The following is a 20,972-nucleotide window of genomic DNA, read 5'->3' as shown; positions in this document are numbered from 1 at the left end:
AGGAATGCAATAAGATGGAAAAACTATTTATTATAGTTGTTGAGAAAAAATGACTGTTAGAACCAGGACAGTGGTGATAGAGATAAAGCTTCTGAGATAGTAGAGAAATATTTAAGAGATTAACAAAAACAGTCCAAACTTATTGACTGGATTAGTTACAGATTATGAAGGAGAGAAAAATTTATAGTTCCTAGTCTGGATGTCTGTGTAGATATTTTGCAAGTAACATAATGGTTAGGAATAATGGAAGGTCCGTTTTTGATGTGCAATGTAGGATGAATGAATTTAGTTTGGTGTGTATCGTGAAGTACATGTGGGCATTCAGGCAAATAAATCTCACGAGCAGCTGCATACATGGATTCAGAGCTCAGAAGAGGGATCACTGTTAGATAAAATTACTGCAGGGAAAACTGTGAAAAAAAGATGAGATCATCAAAAGTTACTTATATACTGACAGTTTAGGTGGTATCTACATGTACCAAGGGGAACACGAATGCTTATGGGATGAGAAAGGAAAGGCATTATCTATGATAATTAAAAACTCAATAAGTAAACAAATAAAAATAAATAAAAACTCAGTAAGTAGAGAAAGATCCTAAGGCTAGTCTAATGAAAAACAATGAATTTATTTATAAATATAGTAGAGAAGCCCAAAAAACGTAAGGACTAAAAACTTTCAAAAGAACTTGGCAATGCTAGATTATTTATTTCTCTTATCACGGGACTTTTATAGAATTATTATTAATCCAAGTCAGATGATGGTGACGTGAACTAAATAGAGATTAAAGAACTGTGACAATAAATCTTTAGGTTGGTTTTTTAAAAAATTCTTTGAGAAAGTCAAGAGAGGATGGCACTAGATGTATGTATACCTTGATACATTTTGGTTGCAAGTAACAGAAACCAAGTCAGTTCAACTTTAAAAAAAAAAATGGGACATAATAATTCATCGTCTATGTATATTCTGTTGAACTATAGAAAACGGTTTTGACTTTCAGCTAAAATTTCAATACTAATCCTGCCATTTGACTCCAGTAGTTATGAAGACCACATGGTTAATAAGATACTAATTTTTTGTCTTTCGTTTGTTTACTTTTTACTTGTCCTCATGACTCTTGAGAAGTAATTTTTCTCTTTATCTTTAGAATTACTTGGTTATTACTCTAGGGTTCTAAATTTTTTATATTACCTTATGTATGCACATATTTATATGACAGTTTTTTTATATTTATGTAAATAAGGTTTTATACTTCAAACGTTTTTTAAAAAGATGTATTTAATTTTATATATTATTATTTAAATTTTTCTGTAGAGCATGTGTGCTCACCAGAGAGAGAGAGAGAGAAAGAGAGAAAAGGTGTGTGAGAGAGAGAGAGAAAGTGAGAAAGTAAGCCACCAGGTCCAGGATTCAAACTACGATCAGCCATATGGGAGTCCAGCACCTTAACCACCACAGCACCTGCTGGCCCCCACTTCAAACCTTTTATTTTGATGGAAATATTTTGGTATATTGTATACTTTTATCTGACTTCTTAAGCAGAAAATAAGGCAAACAATTTAATCATTTTAAAGATAAGGCAACGGTCAGGCCTATAACCTAGTGGTTAAGGGAGCCTGGTCATTTGAATCCTGGCTCCAAGAATTTGAAAAACACACCAGGTATGTGTGCTTGAATACTCTAAATCCTGGCAGGATGGAGAATCAAAGAGAAGGGATTGTGGCATGTCAATGCCCCACTGGGGGGGTGGGGGGTGGGGGGGTGGGTACTTTCTCCTCGTTTTTCTTTGTCTCTCATTCTCTCTCTGGTGAGCTACATTCTCCCTGGCATGATTGTTAAGGTAACTGGATCCACTTGGCCAACTATGTGGTTTGAGTCCTGCACTGGGGCTTTGAAAAACATGCTGGGTGTATGTATGTGTACATCCAAAATCCCCAAAGGAGGGTGAAATGGAGAAGGGATTGTGGCATGACCATTCTTCATGGGGAGTGCTTTCTCACTTCCTCTCTGTCTCCTCTTTTTTCTCTCTGGTGATTGCATGTGCTCTGTGGCAAGTTAAAAAAAGAAACAATTCAGGATTATCATTATGACTGCAACCAAAATAAACATAATAAAATGGGACTTTTTTATTCTTACTTTAATGCTTTGTCAGCATCCTGGAAGAGATAGATGTTTGATTCCATAAGCCTTAAAGCATAGTCTGCATCACTGTAAATGGGGGATTAACTTGGCAGAGCATCCTAATGAAACCTTTTCTTTATTTTTACACCTAAAATCTAGGCTGCTATGTTCTTCAGTCATCTTTCTATCCTGCTCAATCCTCTAACCTGTTTTTATATTTATTTTCCTGCCTACCCCCCATATCTGTTGCATCCACTTAACAAGAATCTATTGAGCCACCTCTGACAGACACAGAGAATACAGATTTATTTGAACAAGAGTTGTGTTGCCTGCTCTCTGGTATTTTACAAGTTGTTGAAGGGAATAGTGCAATAAAAAGTTCTGAGTTGAATATTGTTTTTTACTACCTGCGTAGTATCTTTTTTCAAAGGGTTTTAGGAATTGTATGTAGGAATTATTTTAAATAGTATCTCTGGCATAGTAAGTATTTGGTGTAAGACATTATAGTTATTAATGTCTAATTAGGATCCCAAAGTCTGTGGACTGGTTTTCAGCTTCTGCTATTTCCCAGATATATTTTCCTTTCCTGGTTTCTTCTGCTCATATGTTCCTAGAACCCTATATAGAAGCCTATTTCTGTCATAAGCATAAAACTCCTTATTTCTTTTAATTTACTTATAAAATTCACTCACATAAAGTCATTAGAGAATGAAGTAGACTTTGCTTTAGATGTCCTGCTATGTGGGAGAGATGTTACTGGTACACCCTTATATCAAACAATTTTTCAAATGACTGTTAGTGTCTTAGACATTTCTGTACTTTAAAATTTTTACTTGCTAGATTGGCTTCATGACCTGGTGACTAAGGGAGCTGTCCAGAGTTCAAATCCCAGCCCCAGTGGCTTGAAAGATACCATACACATGTGCACATGTGTCCCAACTCCTGACAGAAAGGAGAAGATAAAGATGAGATTGCAGTATGACCGTGCCTCATGGGGGAGGTGGTGCTTTCTTCCTCTTCCTGTCTCTTTGTCAATCTGCCTTCTCTGATGAGTACACACACCCTCTGGTAAAATAATTTTTTTAACTTACCTCTGACATTAGAGATTTCCTTTTCTCTTTTGTCTTTATTCTCCTGATCAAAGTAGTTTCAAAGTCTTCTCCCTCTGTCATACAGAGTAATTAAATTATTTTTGCTTGAAATCTCTTTCATGACTTTTCTTCAGTCTCAGAGTCAATTTAAAAATACTTAACTGGGTCTGTCAGGTGGTGTGGTGGTATAGTGGTTAAGACGGTGGACTCCTATATTGTCGACAGCAATTTGAATCCTGAACATGGCGGCTTGAAAAATCATGCTAGAGGGAGCAGCAGATGTTAATGGTTACATTGCTGGACTCCCATATTATCAACTGTGGTTTGAGACCCAGACCCAGTGGCTTGAAACTCATGCTGGGCATGTATGTGTATGTGCGTGCCCCACATCCCAAGAGGAGAATAGAAGAGAAGGGATTGTGCCGTGGCCATTCCGCCTGGAGAATGATTTCTCACTTTCTGTCTCTCTCTCTCTCTAAGTCTTTCTGGCTAGTGCACAAATCTAGCAAAAATCTCTCCCTGAAAAAAAAGAAAATCACACTAGGTGTATGTATGTGCGTGTGTGTCTAAAACTCTGAGAAAAGAACATAGGAGAAAGAATTGCAACACCTCAGGGGTGCTTTCTCGCTTTCCCTCTCTCTGTCTTTCTCTGTCAAATGCATGCACCCTATAGCAAATCAAACAAATAACCAAAAACTTAATTTACCTAAAAAAACCTGGATGAGTTGACCATGCCACACTTTACCCTTACTTTCTGTCGGTCTACTCTGCTTGCTATTGCCAGCTCCATCCTCAGCAACTCTTCTTATGTTCTTTGAACAGCAGAACTCTGTCCTGTCCCAGGGCCTTAGCATAGGCAACAAACATGATTTCCTCCTTCCTGATCTCTTTTCTAAACTTCCTTCTCATCTTTCATGGTGTTTCACTTATCAGATCCTTGTTTTGTGCTCTCACTACATCTTACTTACCACTTTCACTACATCCCACTCACTGTCACAGCACTTACCCCAGTTTTAACTTTGTGTTCAGCCTGTTTCTCTGCTAGGATGGAGACAATGGGAGCATACCTGTTGTTCACTACTGTAGCCCCATCATGTAGCGCAATGCCTACGCAGAGGAGAGGCTTACTACCTATACACCACACGAGGTTTTCAAGCTTCGGAATAAAGACTTTTGGGTTCTATAAAGAGGAAAAAAATACTTAAACAATTAAAATCTACTTTTAACTTGACTTAAGGTCCATAAACAATCAAAAAAGAAATTCCTGGTCATTAGGAGATGAAAAAATAAAATGGGGAAAAAGGCAGAAGAGTAATCATATGAACAAGAAGAATTTTCCTTATAGAATTTATGCTTGTTCTATACTGAACATAGACATCAGAAAGTTCAAATGAGGAACTGTTTTTTGAAATGGGTCATCTGATTTCAATTGCCATGAAAAGGGAAGAGAGATGAACTCTAATGTAGCCAGATCCAATTTGTGTAGAGTGTTTGGGTCAAAATCAACATCTTGAATTTCGTTAGGGAGCACTCACCGTGAGCCTTGCAGATGTAATTTGCTACATCCAGCCAACACCTCTGAGCAGATGGGATTCTGCACTGTGCCTAGCAGAGGTTTGTTTTTTCTTCTTTGAAAGAGTTGCCTGTGACTTTAATAAAATATTTTGACAGAAATGGAATATTGAGATCATTTATAAATTAAGGCTTTGCTGTTGTTGGATTTAGTGAGTTTTAATAGAAACTGATGTGAAAATTATTCAGCATCTATGAAAAGCATGAAGACTTTTTTTAAAATGCAATTCTTACTCACCATAGGGTTTATTTGTATTGTTTCATTTGTAGTGTTTTACTCATAGTTTCATTATAGTAATTCCACTTGTCCTGAAAGATGGTGACCTACTGTAGCAATTTTATTTCCAGTTTTACTCCATGAGTTTGGTTATAATCCTTAAATCATAAAAGTACATAGGATTCTTTAGGGAGAAAATGGTGCTCAGAGAAAAAAAAACCAAGTTTTGTTTTTGTTGATGATTTTAAAAATAAATTATCTAGGAGACGATTTATATGCATGACAAATGAAATTAAGCTGTTGAACTATTAAATGCAATTAGTGTAGTTGCTGTAGACATTATTCTCCCTTTAGCAGCTTGAGCCTATTCAAGCATTTGTTTGGCTATGGGTTCTATAGATTTTCAAGGCTAAAAAACGAACTAACCTTATTTATTTATCATTTTTGCATTTCTCAGACTTCCCCAGGCTGCTCCTCCCATACTGGTTTTAAATTCAAAAACCAGTATGGGAGGTCTAATAGGTTGTTATATTTTTCCTGATCACTTTTTTTAAGACCTTTTTTTTTTTTTTTGAGAGATTTTCACTGTACGGCGCGTGCGCTCGCCAGACAGACAGAGAGAGACATAGAGACAGAAAGCAAGAAATCACCCCCCAGGGGGGATGGTCACGCCGCAATCCCTTCTCCTCCATTCTCCTCTCGGGATCTTGGGCACGCACGCACACGTGCCCGGCGTGAGTTTTAAGCCACCGGGTCCAGGACACGAACCGCGGTCGACTACGTGGGAGTCCAGCGACATAGCCATTACGCTAACTGCTGGTTCCCAAGACCTTTTTTTAAAGAACAGTTTTGGATTCAAAGTAAAATTGAGAGGCGTATACAGAGATACACCATATATTCCCTGCCCCTACACATGCATGGCCTTCCCACTGTTAATATCCCTCATCAGAGTGGTACGTTTTTTGGAACTAATGAACCTACATTTAAACTTATCATCACCCAAAACATATGGTTAATTTTAGAGTATATTATATATCATATGGGTTTAGAGAAATGTGTAATAGCATGTATCTGCCGTTATATTATTACACATATTTATTTCACTGCCCTGAAAAAACCCTCTGTGCTTCGTCTATTTATTCCTGTGCCCCTTGCCCCACCTCAGCTCCTTGCACCTTTTGACTTTTTTTTTTATCTGATTCCTTAACCTTGCCTTTTCCATGTCATATGTAGTTGGAATTATGCAGTATATCCTTTTCAGATTGGCTTCTTTGACTCAGTAATATGCATGTAAGTTCCTTTCATGTGTTTTTGTGCCTTGATAGGTCATTTCTTTTCAGTACTGATTGATAGACCATTGTCTAGAATACTACAGGTTTATTTGTTCACTGATCTTCTGAGACATGTCTTGGCTTCTCCCAAGTTCTGGCATCTATGATTAAAGCTTCTTTAAGTATCTATGTGTGGGTTTTTGTGTAGACATACGTTTTTATATTTCTTTGAATATATACCAAGGAGCTTGATTACTGGATCATATGGTAGAAGTATGTTTAGTTCTATTTAAAAAAAAATTTAAAAAGCAACTGCCAAACTATCTTCAAAGTGGTCGTACAATTTTTTATTCTTACCAGCAATGAATGATAGTTTCTGTTTCCACATTCAGCACATAATGACATGTTACAAGTGTTCAGGATTTCAGCCATTCTAATAGGTATATAATAGTATCTCATTGTTATTGTAATTTGTATTTCCTTGATGAACTATAGTATAAAGCATAATTTTACATGCTTATTTGCCACCTATGCATTTCTTTTTTGAGTGGTCTTTTAAGGTCTTTAGTGCATTTAAAAAATAAAGTTGTTTGAGGACCAGTAGATAGTGGAATGGTTACCTCGCTGGACTCCCACATAGTCAACCATGGTTTGAGTCCTGGACCTGGTGGTTTAAAACTTACACCAGGTGTGTATGTGTGTGTGCCCAAGATCCTGAAAGGAGAATAGAGAAGGGATTGCTGCATGACCATCCTCCCCAGGGGGATGATTTCTCACTTTCTGTCTCTCTGTCTCTGTCCGATGAGCGCATGTACCCTATAGCAAAAAATCTCTCACCCTCAAAAAAAAATTTATTTGTTTTCTTTTTCTTCTTTTGAGAGATTTCTGCCTTAGGGCATGTGTGCGCTTGCTAGGGAGACAGGGATTGCCATGCCACAATTCCTTTTCTTACTTTCTCCTCTTGAAATTTAGTGCATACATGCTTACACATGTGCCCAGCATGAGTTTTAAGCCACTGGGTCCACAACTTGAACCAGGGTTGACTACGTGGGAGTTCAGTGATGCAACCATTATGCCATCTGCTGCTCCCAGGCTGTTTGATTTCTTATTGTAGAGCTTTCTTGTTGTTTAGTCTGTATATTTTGGATAGCAATCCTTTATCAGATGTCTACAAATACTATGTATATGGTTTTTTTTTTTTCATTTTATTCACCGTGTCTTTTACAGAGTAAAAAATTTCAATTTTAGTGAAGTCTAGCTTATTAATGATTTCATTCATGGATCCTGATTTTGATTTCATACGTTAAAAAGTCATCAAGCCATGGTTTACCTTTATTTTTCCTTATCAACTTCTAGAACTTTATACTTTTATGTTTTACATTTAGATGTGATCCATTTTCAGAAATGTTTGTGAAAGATGTAAGCTGATTACTTTTTTCTCTTAGGAGAGATTTTTTGCTATAAGGCTCATGCATTCTCTGGAGAGACAGAGACAGAGAGACAGAAAGCAAGAAATCACCCCCCAAAGCAGAAGGCCACACTGCAATCTCTTCTTCTCCATTCTCCTCTTGGGATTTTGGTTATACACACACACACACCTGGCATGAGTTTAAGCTGCTGGGTCTGGGAGTCAAATCGTGGTTGACTATGTGGAAATCCAACAACTTAACTATTACGCCATCTGCTGATCTTGAGTTGATCGCTTTTTAAAAAAATGAGTTACATAATTTGCATTGTCTTAATACCTTAAAAATGTGTTTTAAAAATGATTGTCAGGGTGAGTTAGTGGATGGTATAGTGGTTAAGATTTTACACTCCCATATGGCCAACTGTGATATGACTTCCAGCAGCTCGCTCACTCTCTCTCTTTCTCTTTCTCTCTCTCCCTCTCCTCCCTCTCTCTCTGCCTCTTCCCCTCTTCCTCCTCCCCTCCCTCCACCTCTTTCTCTAGTGAGTGCATGTCCCCTGTGGCAAATTAAAAAATAGTAACAATGATAATTAAAATTAAAAATAATTCTTTTAAAAAAAGTACTACCAAGACACTATATCTTCGTTAAAGGGAATTTGGTTAGAAAGGAACATATACAGAAATAAAATTAAAATCATTCATCATAATAACCAGTATCTCTTTGGTTTTTTAAATTTTTCCCAATTTCTTAAAAACATTGTATGATACATGCATATACATATATCACATTCATTATGTCGATAACATTTATTATATACGATTACAATAATAATGAATGACTTTTTTAACTATTTTATGATGAATATTTTCCTATTCTTTTACTATTTTATGATGAATATTTTATATAGACTGAACATTTTAAAATTATTTCCAAAGGCTGGCCCTGTAGCCTACTGTAGGTTAAGGTAGCCATATACCATGGCTGACCACATGGTTCAATCCTGGACCTGGCAGTTTAAAAACATGTTGGGCATATGTGCTTTCCCATGCCAAATCCCAAAAGGATGAAAAAATAAAGAAGTGATTTTAGCATAGCCATGCCCTATTGTGGGGTACTTTCTCCCTCTCACTGTCTCTCTCTTTCTCAGTTGACAATGTATTATAAAATAACACAGCACACTTTTACATTTAGCCATTTTTTTTAAAGTAAATTGTGACGATGCACAGCCATCACTACAATACAGTTTGGCAACACTTCTGTCACTCCAAAAGTTCTATGTCTAATTGTAGTTACCCCTTACTTCCACCTCCAGCCCTGGGAAATTACTCATCTTCTTCCTCATCCTATAAATTTGCTTTTTGGGGACATTTTAAAGTGCTATAACCATACAGTATGTAGTTTTTCATAATGAACTTCTTTCACTTAGTATTTTAGGTTCTTTTATGATTTAACATGTAACAGTAGTTTGTTCCTTTCTATTAATGAGGGGAATTCCATTGCAGGGTTATACTATATGTGTTTATTAACTCACCAGTTGATATACACTTGCATTATTACCAGATTGTATCTTTCGTGAATAATACTGCTGTGTACATTTGAGTGTGTGTGTGTGTGTGTGTGTGTGTATATATATATATATATATATATATATATATATATACATTTTTTAAAGAATTATTTATTTCCATTTGTTATTATTATTATTTCATTTGATCAGACAGAGGCAGAGAGAGAAAGGGAAAGCACGAAAGCAAGCCACCAGGTCCGGGGCCCGAACCATGGTACAGCCATGTGGGAATCCAGCGCCTTTAACCACCACGCCATCTGCCGGCCCCTTGAGTGTATATATTTGTATAGACAAATGTTATCATGTATCATGGATAGGGTCTTTGGAGCAGAATTATTGAGTCGTATGGTAAATTCAGTTAGAAATGTTTCAAGAAACCGCCAAAATGCTTCCCATGTGTTAATATAGTGTTTTACATTTCCATCATCAGTGTTGTTAGGATTTTACTTTCTAGGTATCCTTATCAACACGTGGTATCGTAGCCAACTCATGGTTGTGTTAATGTCAGTTAGTGAAATGCCTACTCAGATCACTTGTTCATTTTTCAGTTGTGTTATTTTCAAGTTGTAAGAGCTCTTTGTGTGCTCTAGATACAAATCTCTTTTTGGGTATATAATGTGCTATTATTTTCTTCCAGGTATAACTTCTCTTCATTTTTATAATGGTTACATTTAAAGTTAGAAAGTTAAATTTTTATGGAATTTATATAATTGATATCACTTCTCTTTCGTGAATCATGCTTTCGGTGTCATAGTTCTAGCTTTTTACATTTAGAGCTGTGATCTACTTTGAGGTAATATTTGTATATGGTAAAAGTAAGGCTTTAAGTTTATTTGTTTGTAGATATCCAGTTATTGCATTACTGGTTTTCTTTTTTCTTTTCTTTTTTTTTTGGAGAGATTTTTTGCTATAGGGTGCATGCACTCACCAGAAAGGCGCAGAGAGAGAAGGAATGCGAGAAATCACCCTCCAGGGCAGATGGCCATGCCACAATCTCTTCTCCTTCATTCTCTTCTCAGGATCTTGGGCACGCACGCACACGTGCCTGGTGTGAGTTTAAGCCACTGGGTCTGGGATTTGAACCGCGGTCGACTACATGGGAGTCCAGCGACATAGCCATTACGCTAACTGCTTGTCCCACATTACTGTTTTTCAAAAATATATTCTATACCCATTGAATGTCTTGGCACCTTTGTTGAAAATCATTTGGTCGTAAGTGTAATTTTTTTTTCTTGGATTCTTAACTCTAATCTTTTGCTCTATATGCCTAAGCTTGTGTCTATACCACACAGTCTTGATTGATATAATGTTGTAATACATTTTTGAATTAGTCATATAAGTTATTTGCCTTCTTTCTTCTGTTTTGAAATTATTTTGCGTGTATTCTTTGCATTTTTGTAATACTGTTTGCATCCACTTATCAATGTCTGTGAAAATAGTCTGCTTGGGTTTAGATGGGAATTGGATTGAATTTATAGATGAAATGGGGGAAAATTGCCACCTTGATAATAGTCTTTTGGTTTATGAATGTAGAGTGCTTCTTAATTTATTTAGATTTTCTTTAGCAGTAATTCTGAGGTTCCAGTGTACAAGTCTTGCTCTTCATTTATTAAATGTGTTTATATATATATATATGTGTGTGTGTGGTGTGTGTGTGTGTGTGTGTGTGTGTGTGTGAGAGAGAGAGAGAGAGAGAGAGAAGAAAGGACTATGTCATGGTCACTCCCTCTGGAGGGGGGTGCTTTATCACTTTCTCTTCCCCCATTCCATCGGCTCTGAACACACATACCTTAGAACAAATTATTAGGGAAAAATAATATTTAGAAATAAAAAATGAACACAAAGCTAGTAGAAAAGAAGAAATAGGCTAAATACTAGAACAGGTTTAGCTACAGTGGTATGCACTGCTAAGACCCTGTGCTCTGTATGCTAAGACCACCCAGGCCCAGGATGAATCCCAGTCTAATATAAAGGCCAGGTTTGTTGGCATACACATGTAGTCTCAGAAACTTGGGAGGTTTAGCAGAAGTAACACAAGCATGAGGCGTTCTTGGCCAACATAGTGAGATTCTGTCTAAAAAAGTTAGGTTTTGTGGCTAGAACCTACACTTCCAGCTGGGAGAGTGAGCTAGGGGAATCAAGAAAGCAAAATCCTGTCCAAAAAAAAAAAGAAAAATCAGAGTCAAAATAAATAAGATAGGAAAAAGAAAAAGTGAAAATAAAGTTGTATATATACATAAATTAGCAAGTGACAACTCTAGCTAGACTAATATATATATTAAAAAATAAAACAAAGTGGGGGGAGCCACAAATTACCAAAATTAGGCATTAAAGACAGAAGATATACTGCTTTTAACTTTTCAGAAATGAGAAAAGATTAAGAGGACCAGAAGGTGGCATCGAGTTAAGGTGGCTGGTTCTCATATGGCTGATTGCACAGTTCAAGTGCTGTATCTGACAGCTTGAACACTGGGCAAGTAGGTGGTGCGGTGATTAAGCACTGGATTCCCACATGGCTGACAGTGGATTAAGGCCTGGACTTGGCAACTTGATTTCTCACTTACTTTCTCTCTGTCTCTCTCTGGTAAGCACATATGCCCTATTGCAAAATTTTTAAAAGTTAATTAATTAGAAAGAAAGAAAGAAAGAAAGAAAGAAAGAAAGAAAGAAAGAAAGAAAGAAAGAAAGAAAGAAAATTGCACTGAGCACATGTATATGTATACCCAAAATCTCTAGAGAAGGGACTGGCCATCCCCCCAGGGAGTGATTTCTCACTTTATCCTTCTTGTTTTCTCTCTCTTCTTTGTCTCTGCCTGTCTCTCTCCAGCAAGCCCAAGTGCCCTATAACAAAAAGCTTAAAAAAAAACAAAGACAAAAAACAAAAACTAAACTAAACTAAAAAAACCCAAGACCTAAGAAAAGGATTAAGAGAACATTATGAAAAAACTTATACCAACACATTAGACAACTTCAATAAATGCAGAAACCTCTAGAAAGTCATACATGATCAAAATTGACTAAAAAAGCAGCAGAAAATCTGAATAACATTGTAACACAGAACTTGAATTACAAAATTAAAAACTTTCCTCTAAAAAAGCTTCATCAGTTCCTTACGATTTTATGATAAATTTATCAAACACGTAAAGAAGTATTTTCAATATTTTATAACATCTCCCAAAAACAGAGGAAAAAAGACTTCCAACTCATTTTTTGAGGCTAGCATTAACCTGATATAAAAACCTGACAAAGTCATTACAAGTAAACTATAGACTAACTTTCCTCAATAAAAACACACCAAAAAAATGGCAAAAATTCCCAACAAATGAAAATAAAATGAATCATTCAGTCTTATAAAAGGTGTGTATAAAAATCTACAGCTACCATCATACATTTTTTTTTTCCTTTAAAAAGAAATTACTAGAAGGCACATGCAGTCACCAGAGAGAGAAAGACAAAGAGAGAGAAAGAAAGAGTGAGAAAGCATTCCCCCCATGTGGAATGGACATGCTGTAATTCATTCTCCTCCATTTCTTCTTTTGGGATTTTGGGCACACATGCACATGAACCTGGCCTGTTTCTGAAGCTTCAATTTTGTTGGGCCACCAGGTGGTATAGTAGTTAAGGTATTGGACTCTCAATTGGCCTGCTGCAGTTCAAGTCTGGACCTGGCAATTTGAAACCCATGCAGTCGAGTACATTGGAGTCCAGTGACATAGCCATTACACTAACTGCTGGTCCCTCACCCACATTTTTTTAAGGTGTCGTGTATGGGACTCCAAAAACAGAGTCGGCCATGTAGGATTCAGCTGCCTTCTACACCACTCCACCTGGCTGGCCCTTTCTAGTTTCTTAAGGAGAAATTTAAGTTACTGACTTCAGGTATTTTTTCTTGTATTATATAAGCATTTAGTGCTATAAATTTTTTCTTTAAGCACTACTTCAACTGCATCCTAGAAATACTGGCATGTTTTCATTTTCATTTACTTAAAAATATTTTGTGGAACCAGCAGATGGAGAAATGGCTATGTCACTGGACTCACAGTTTGGTCCCAGACCTGTGGCTTAAAACTCACACTGGGCACCTGTGCATACATGCTCGCCAAAAATTTTGAGAGGAGAATGGAGGAGAAGGAATTGTAGCTTGGTCCTCCCCTCAGGGGGTGGGTAATTTCTCACTTTCTGTCTCTCAGTCTCTCTGGCAAGCCATGTGTCCTATAGCAAAAATGTCTTTAAAATATTTTGTAATTTTTTAATGATTTTGTCTTTTATTTCTTGATTATTTAAAATATTTGGAAATTTTACAGATTTCTTATCTAATTACATTGTAGTTAAAGAATATACTTTGTATCCTCTTAATCCTTTCAAGCTTGTTTGTTACATTCTTTTAATTACTAGATGGCATTTGTGTATGAGAGAGAGAAGGAGAGGAGAGGGGAGAGAGAAAGAGAGAGAAGATATCCCTTAGCAGGGCATGGTCACACTGCAATCCTTTTTTCATTTCTCCATCCTATCAGAATTTTGACCATGCACACACACACATCCGTGTGTTTTTCAAACTGCTGGGCCAATATTCAAATTATAGGTGTCCATGTGGAATCATGGGCTAACTGCTGTACTACAGGGCCAGCCCCCTTTTAAGTTTTTAAGGCTGAAGTTTTGGTCTAATATGTGGGAGAATGTTCCATATACTTGTGAATGTGTGTTTTTTAGGTCTTGGGTATTAGTTTTCTGTATATGTTGGTTAGGTTGAGTGGTCTCATTGTGTTGTTCAGTTCTTCTATAAACATATTGAATTTTTTTTCTGGTTATTTTAGCAATTATTCAGTCAAGTATTGACGCCTTTAAGATTACTTCGTAGTTGCCCATTTTTTTTTCTTCAAATTCATTAATTTTGAATCTCTACTGTTAAGTGTGTGTGTACCTGTAATAGTTATGTCTTCCTAAAATGTCGACTACTTTGTTATGAAATATTCATCTTCATTTGTGTAATATTTCTTGACTTCAATCTATTTGATCTGTTATTAATTATAGCTGCGGTACCTTTCTTGTGGTTATAGTTTAAATGTTATATCTTTTTCTGTCCTTTAACTTAACAATACACAGCTTCCCAATTGTGTATTAGAATGACAATTTCTCTTTTAGACAAGATTTAATTAGTTCTTTTTTTTTTTTTTTTTTTTGAGAGGTTTTTACTATGGGGTGCGTGTGCTTGCCAGAAAGACAGAGAGAGACAGAAAGGGAAAAAGGGAAAAAATCACCCCTCCGCAATCCCTTCTCCTCCATTTTCCTCTCAGGATTTGGGCATTCATGCACACAAGCCCGGCATGAGTTTAAGCCACCAGGTCCGGGACTGGAACCGCAATCGACTGCACGGAAGTCCAACAACATAGCCATTACCCCAACTACTGATCCTGTGAGATCATTTTTGAAGAATAATTTTACTAGATATTGAATTCTTTACTGAGGGACCAGCAGGTGGCATGGTGGTTAAGGTGCTGGAATTCCTACACAGCTGACCACAGTTCCAGTCCCAGATCTGACGGCTTGCTTGCTGTATCTCTCTCTTTCTCTGTCAAAATTCATATGGAAAAAATAAAAATTAATTAATTAATTCTTTTAAAAATTCTTTACTGACAGTTTATATTTTTATTTTATGTATTTGAATATGATACTCTTAGTGCCTGCTATTTTTGTTTGTTCATTTAGTTTGCTATAAGGAATGTGCACTTACCAGAGACAGAGGGAAGGAGAAGAAAGGAGAGAGAGGAAGGGAGGGAGGGGAGGAAGAGAGACAAAGAAAAACAAATCACCCCACAGGGGATGGTCACGCCACCATCATTTCTCCTCCATGTAAGTGGCCAGGGGGTTTTAGGCACATAAACTGCTGAGTCTGGGACTCAAACCACATAGTCAGCTATGTGGGCTGGAGCACCTTAATCACCACACCACCAGCTGGCCCCAATCTGTGTTTTACTTTACTGTTTAATTTCTCCTATTTACTTTTATTTTAACTATGTATTTTTTTAGTAGTGGCTCCAAGAAATATAGAATGTATCTGAATTGATCACATTTACCTCAGATAAATTCTAACTTAATTCTTATAAATTATAGAAAGTTTGTTCTAGTATAGATCTATTCTTTATCTCCCTCTGTTGACACATATGTTATATCTACACATATCATAAATCAGTGATCCACTGTTACAATTATTGCTCTGTGTAATTGCTCTTTAGTTAAGAGAAGAAATGAAAAATAATATGTTGATAGAGTCTTTTTATATAAACAATGTGTTCAAAATATCCATTGGTGTGCCTTTCTTCTTGTATATTTTAATTATCCACTTGCAAGACTGGAGGATAAAGTATTTCTAGCTAGGCAGATCTGTTAGGAATGAATTCTCCCAGTCCTGGTGTATATCTGAGGATAGTAAGAGGATGGGAACTTCTCTAGTAAACTTTTTATTTTAATCAGTGTATTGTTTTACTTGATAATTTGATTTTTTAATATAATTTCTTCCCCTTTACAAGATTTTATATTTGTTGGCTCATTGTTATCACACATTCCTTTAATTTTTTAAAAAAGTTTTTCTTTAATTCTCTGTACACATTCATAGTAGCTACTTTATAGTCTTTTTGTGCTGCATTCAACATCTGTGGACACTCAGAAACACTTTGTATTAATTGCAGTCTTCTTTTTCCCCTGGAATAGGTCACAATTTCCTGTTTATTTGTACGTGTTAATGTTTTTTTAAGTTGAACATTTTGTGTATGGGTATGTGTACATGCACGTAACTCCATATTCTGATTTTTCCTCTGAAAGTTGTTGTGCTTCTTTGTTTTGTTGTTTATTAACTTCCCTGTGCTAAATCTGAAATGTTCCTTCCCATCTATGTGACCATTTAAATTGCTTGATGTTTAGAGTGCTGAGAATTTGTTTTGCTAAGTATTGTTTTGTTATTTTTTATTTTATTTCAAAAGCTGGCTTCTTGGGTATCACTACTGTTTTTTCTTATCTAAGTGGTCAGCCCAAACTGAACACAATTGTTTTCAAACTACCAGTGAGGCTTTTGTTCTCTATTGATGGATCTGTACATGCATAAGTTGTGCATTCAGTATTCTGGCCATTTTCATATGTGAAAATGCCTATTTTTATTTTCATATGAGCCCTTCTACATGTACTCTGCACATATGCGTAATCTCAGGGTTGCTCACTATGCACATAACTCTTTATTGTCCACTGCGCATGCATACTACTTCCATCATAAATATGCTTATCTTGATCTCATCCCCAATCTCGAGATAGTTGAGCTGTTGGCCTTCCCTGTTCAACCATTACCAAGCTCATTACTTTAATAGCGTTCCTGCATGTGGGCAGTTGACCACTCCAAAGCAGTGCCCTCTCTTGGACCATAACACCAGTGCCTCTAATCCTTATGCCTTGCAGAACTCTTACAGAACTACCACGCTGAGTGGACTGTGGGAGAGACAGAAGTGACTTCATGCAAAAGTATCAGACAGACTCATTCATCTTACTCGAAGTTCATAGCTTGTCAAGAATAATTATTTTCAGATTCTTTGATTCCTAGGGTGCCAAAATGGTTTTGTTTATCGGTTATCAAATTATCAACTTGCCGTTTGTTTTTGGGAAAAAATAATTTTTTAACTTCCTCTCTTGACTGTAACTGCAAGTCTCACCTGAATCCTCTTCTTTTTTCAAGCTACTTCATAAGCTACCAGTATTTAATAGTTACAGTAGAAGTGGCTGCATTCCATTGTCTCCTTAACTTGGCCCCATTCACATGTAGTGTGATGTATTATAGCCTATGCAAAAACAATTACCTATGATTGTTTTATACAGAAGTAGATTGTGAGTGAGTTTTAATTGATGTCTAGCACACATGCTGTGGTAATAAATAACACACTTGTATGGTTAAATACTCTCTTAGATTCTCAATTTCATGAAACGAAGTCCAATCTTGGATCATTCTATCACTATGACATTTGCACATTTCCTCTAAACTTCCTGGGACTATTTTAGAAAAAAATTACTTTGATCTTTATCAATATTTCCCAACTCCTTTAATGTCTCCCTATTCCTTACAACAGCTACTATAAATTTCCACTACTTTCCTTTCAAAGATATCCTTTATGGACTCTTTTTCCTTTTCCTTTCTCTTAAATACAGACATTCTTCACATTTGCAGCTTCCTTGGGTATTCTCGTCTAAACCTATACTTTACCTATCACCTTTTTATGAAGATTTGTAAGTCTGTAAGACTGTCACATACCTGACTTCTTTGTTTTATTCTTTTATGTCTAGGTATCAGTTTTGCCTAAACTAATATTAAGGACTAAACATTTGTCTCCTCCTCACTCCTAAAATTTGTATGTTAAAGTCCCAACCCCCAATGTGATAGTATTAGGAGGTGAGTCCTCTAGGAAGGAAGGAATTAGATTTAGATGAAGTCATGATGTTAGAGCCTCATGACAGAATCACTGCCATTATAAATAGAGTAAGAAAACAGTAGAGTTTGCTCTCTCTCAGCCTTGTGAGAACATAGCAAGAAGGTGGCTGTTTGTAAGTCAGCCTTGAAGAGGACCTTCAAGAAGAACTGATTCTGCCAACAACTTGATCTTAGACTTCCCAGCCTCTAGAACTGTTAGAAATAAATGCCTGCTATTAAAGCCATCAGTCTATATAGTAGGATGTTGGAGCAACTTGAGACAAGACAGTTATCACCCTATGGCAATGATATAATTGAATATATAACTGAATCTTGTCTTTCAGAAAAGTTAGCCTTCAGTACCAAAAGTTGACCCTACATCATACATTGTAATAATAGCCACATCTTTTTTAAAACTATAAAGCTACCATGCGCTTGGCCCAGTGTCAGGCGATCCAGCCTCCTCAGCCACGTTCCCTTCCTCTCGCCGCTTCCCAACCATGGGCCTCTGCAAAGTTGAGCGAGCTCTGGGCCTTCATGAAAATGTGTAAGCAGGATCCGAGCAGTTTGCACACCAAGGAGATGTGCTTCCTGAGAGAGCGGGTGGAGAGCATGGGGGTAAAGTACCACCAGCTACTCAGAAAGCTAAATCTGAAGAGCATATCAAGGAAGAAAAAACAGTAAGAAGGCAGAGGATAACATAAAGACAGAGGAACCATCAAGTGAGGAAAGTGATCTAGAAATTGACAATGAAGGAATGATTGAACCAGACACTGATGTCCCTCAAGAAATGGAAGATGAAAATGTAGAGATAACTGAGGAGATGATGGATCAGGCAAATGATAAGTAACTGCCACTGAAGCCCTAAATGATGGTGAACTACAGAAAGCCATTGACTTGTTTATAGAGACCGTCAAGCTGAACCCACGCCTGGCTATTCTGTATGCCAAGAGAGTCAGTGTCTTCATCAAATTGCAGAAGCCACAATGTCTCCCTATTCCTTACAACAGCTACTATAAATTTCCACTACTTTCCTTTCAAAGATATCCTTTATGGACTCTTTTTCCTTTTCCTTTCTCTTAAATACAGACATTCTTCACATTTGCAGCTTCCTTGGGTATTCTCGTCTAAACCTATACTTTACCTATCACCTTTTTATGAAGATTTGTAAGTCTGTAAGACTGTCACATACCTGACTTCTTTGTTTTATTCTTTTATGTCTAGGTATCAGTTTTGCCTAAACTAATATTAAGGACTAAACATTTGTCTCCTCCTCACTCCTAAAATTTGTATGTTAAAGTCCCAACCCCCAATGTGATAGTATTAGGAGGTGAGTCCTCTAGGAAGGAAGGAATTAGATTTAGATGAAGTCATGATGTTAGAGCCTCATGACAGAATCACTGCCATTATAAATAGAGTAAGAAAACAGTAGAGTTTGCTCTCTCTCAGCCTTGTGAGAACATAGCAAGAAGGTGGCTGTTTGTAAGTCAGCCTTGAAGAGGACCTTCAAGAAGAACTGATTCTGCCAACAACTTGATCTTAGACTTCCCAGCCTCTAGAACTGTTAGAAATAAATGCCTGCTATTAAAGCCATCAGTCTATATAGTAGGATGTTGGAGCAACTTGAGACAAGACAGTTATCACCCTATGGCAATGATATAATTGAATATATAACTGAATCTTGTCTTTCAGAAAAGTTAGCCTTCAGTACCAAAAGTTGACCCTACATCATACATTGTAATAATAGCCACATCTTTTTTAAAACTATAAAGCTACCATGCGCTTGGCCCAGTGTCAGGCGATCCAGCCTCCTCAGCCACGTTCCCTTCCTCTCGCCGCTTCCCAACCATGGGCCTCTGCAAAGTTGAGCGAGCTCTGGGCCTTCATGAAAATGTGTAAGCAGGATCCGAGCAGTTTGCACACCAAGGAGATGTGCTTCCTGAGAGAGCGGGTGGAGAGCATGGGGGTAAAGTACCACCAGCTACTCAGAAAGCTAAATCTGAAGAGCATATCAAGGAAGAAAAAACAGTAAGAAGGCAGAGGATAACATAAAGACAGAGGAACCATCAAGTGAGGAAAGTGATCTAGAAATTGACAATGAAGGAATGATTGAACCAGACACTGATGTCCCTCAAGAAATGGAAGATGAAAATGTAGAGATAACTGAGGAGATGATGGATCAGGCAAATGATAAGTAACTGCCACTGAAGCCCTAAATGATGGTGAACTACAGAAAGCCATTGACTTGTTTATAGAGACCGTCAAGCTGAACCCACGCCTGGCTATTCTGTATGCCAAGAGAGTCAGTGTCTTCATCAAATTGCAGAAGCCAAATGCTGCCACTCGAGACTGTGACAGAGCCATTGAAACAAACCCTGACTCAGCTCAACCTTACAAGCGGCAAGGAAAGCTCACGGACTTCTGGGCCATTGGGAAGAAGTAGCACATGATCTTGCCCTTGCTTAAACTGGATTATGATGAAGATGCTAGTGCCATGTTCAAAGAGGTTCAACCAAGGGCCCAGAAAATTGCAGAATGTTGGAGAAAGTATGAGCGAAAACATGAAGAGCAAGAGATCAAAGAAAGAATAGAGTTAAGAAGGCTCAAGAAGAGCATGAGAGAGCCCAGAGGGAGGAAGAAGCCAGAGGACAATCCAGAGCTCAGTATGGCCCTCTTCCAGGTGGCTTTCCTGGGGGAATGCCTGGTAATTTTCCTGGAGGAAGGCCTGGAATGGGAGGGGGTATGCCTGGAATGGCAGGAAAGCCTGGGTGCCTGGGCTCAATGAAATTCTCAGTGATCCAGAGGTTCTTGCAGCCATGCAGAATCCTGAAGTTATGGTGGCCTTCCAGGATGTGGCCCAGAACCCAGCAAATATGTCATAATATCAGAGCAACCCAAAGGTTATGACTCTCACCAGTAAATTGTCAGCCAAGTTTGGAGGTCAAGCATAATGTCCTTCTGACAAAGTAAAGTCCTTGCTGAAGGATAAGCAACATAAGTCACCTAATGGATGTCGCAATAATACAAACCAGTGTACCTGTGACCTTCTCATCAAGAAAGCTGGATGCTTCGAAGATAATCCCTACCCCTCCGCCCTAAATACAGCTAAAGCATTTTACAGTGGTTTGCCATTAGGGTATTCATTCAGATAATGTTTTCCCAGTAGGAATTACAAACTTTAAACACTTTTTAAACCTTAAAAATATTTAAAACAAATTAAAAGGGTGTGTTAATTCCTACATTTTTTTCTTTACTAATCATTTTGGGGCTTTTCTCTGAATTA

The 20,972-nt window shown here is 37.3% G+C and overlaps 1 protein-coding gene and 1 pseudogene across 2 annotated transcripts in view; both read left to right on the top strand.

The window, feature by feature from the left end:
* Positions 1–20,972, top strand: part of VPS13B (vacuolar protein sorting 13 homolog B) — an 806,861-nt gene that overhangs the window by 329,584 nt on the left and 456,305 nt on the right. The window lies entirely within an intron of this gene.
* LOC102467966 (hsc70-interacting protein pseudogene) overlaps positions 18,119–20,972 on the top strand; it is a 9,543-nt pseudogene continuing 6,689 nt past the window's right edge.

Source organism: Tupaia chinensis, unplaced genomic scaffold (assembly GCF_000334495.1).
Source record: "Tupaia chinensis unplaced genomic scaffold, TupChi_1.0 Scaffold000646_1, whole genome shotgun sequence".
Classification (NCBI taxonomy): Eukaryota; Metazoa; Chordata; class Mammalia; order Scandentia; family Tupaiidae; genus Tupaia; species Tupaia belangeri.
This window is presented reverse-complemented; position numbering and strand designations above follow the sequence as displayed.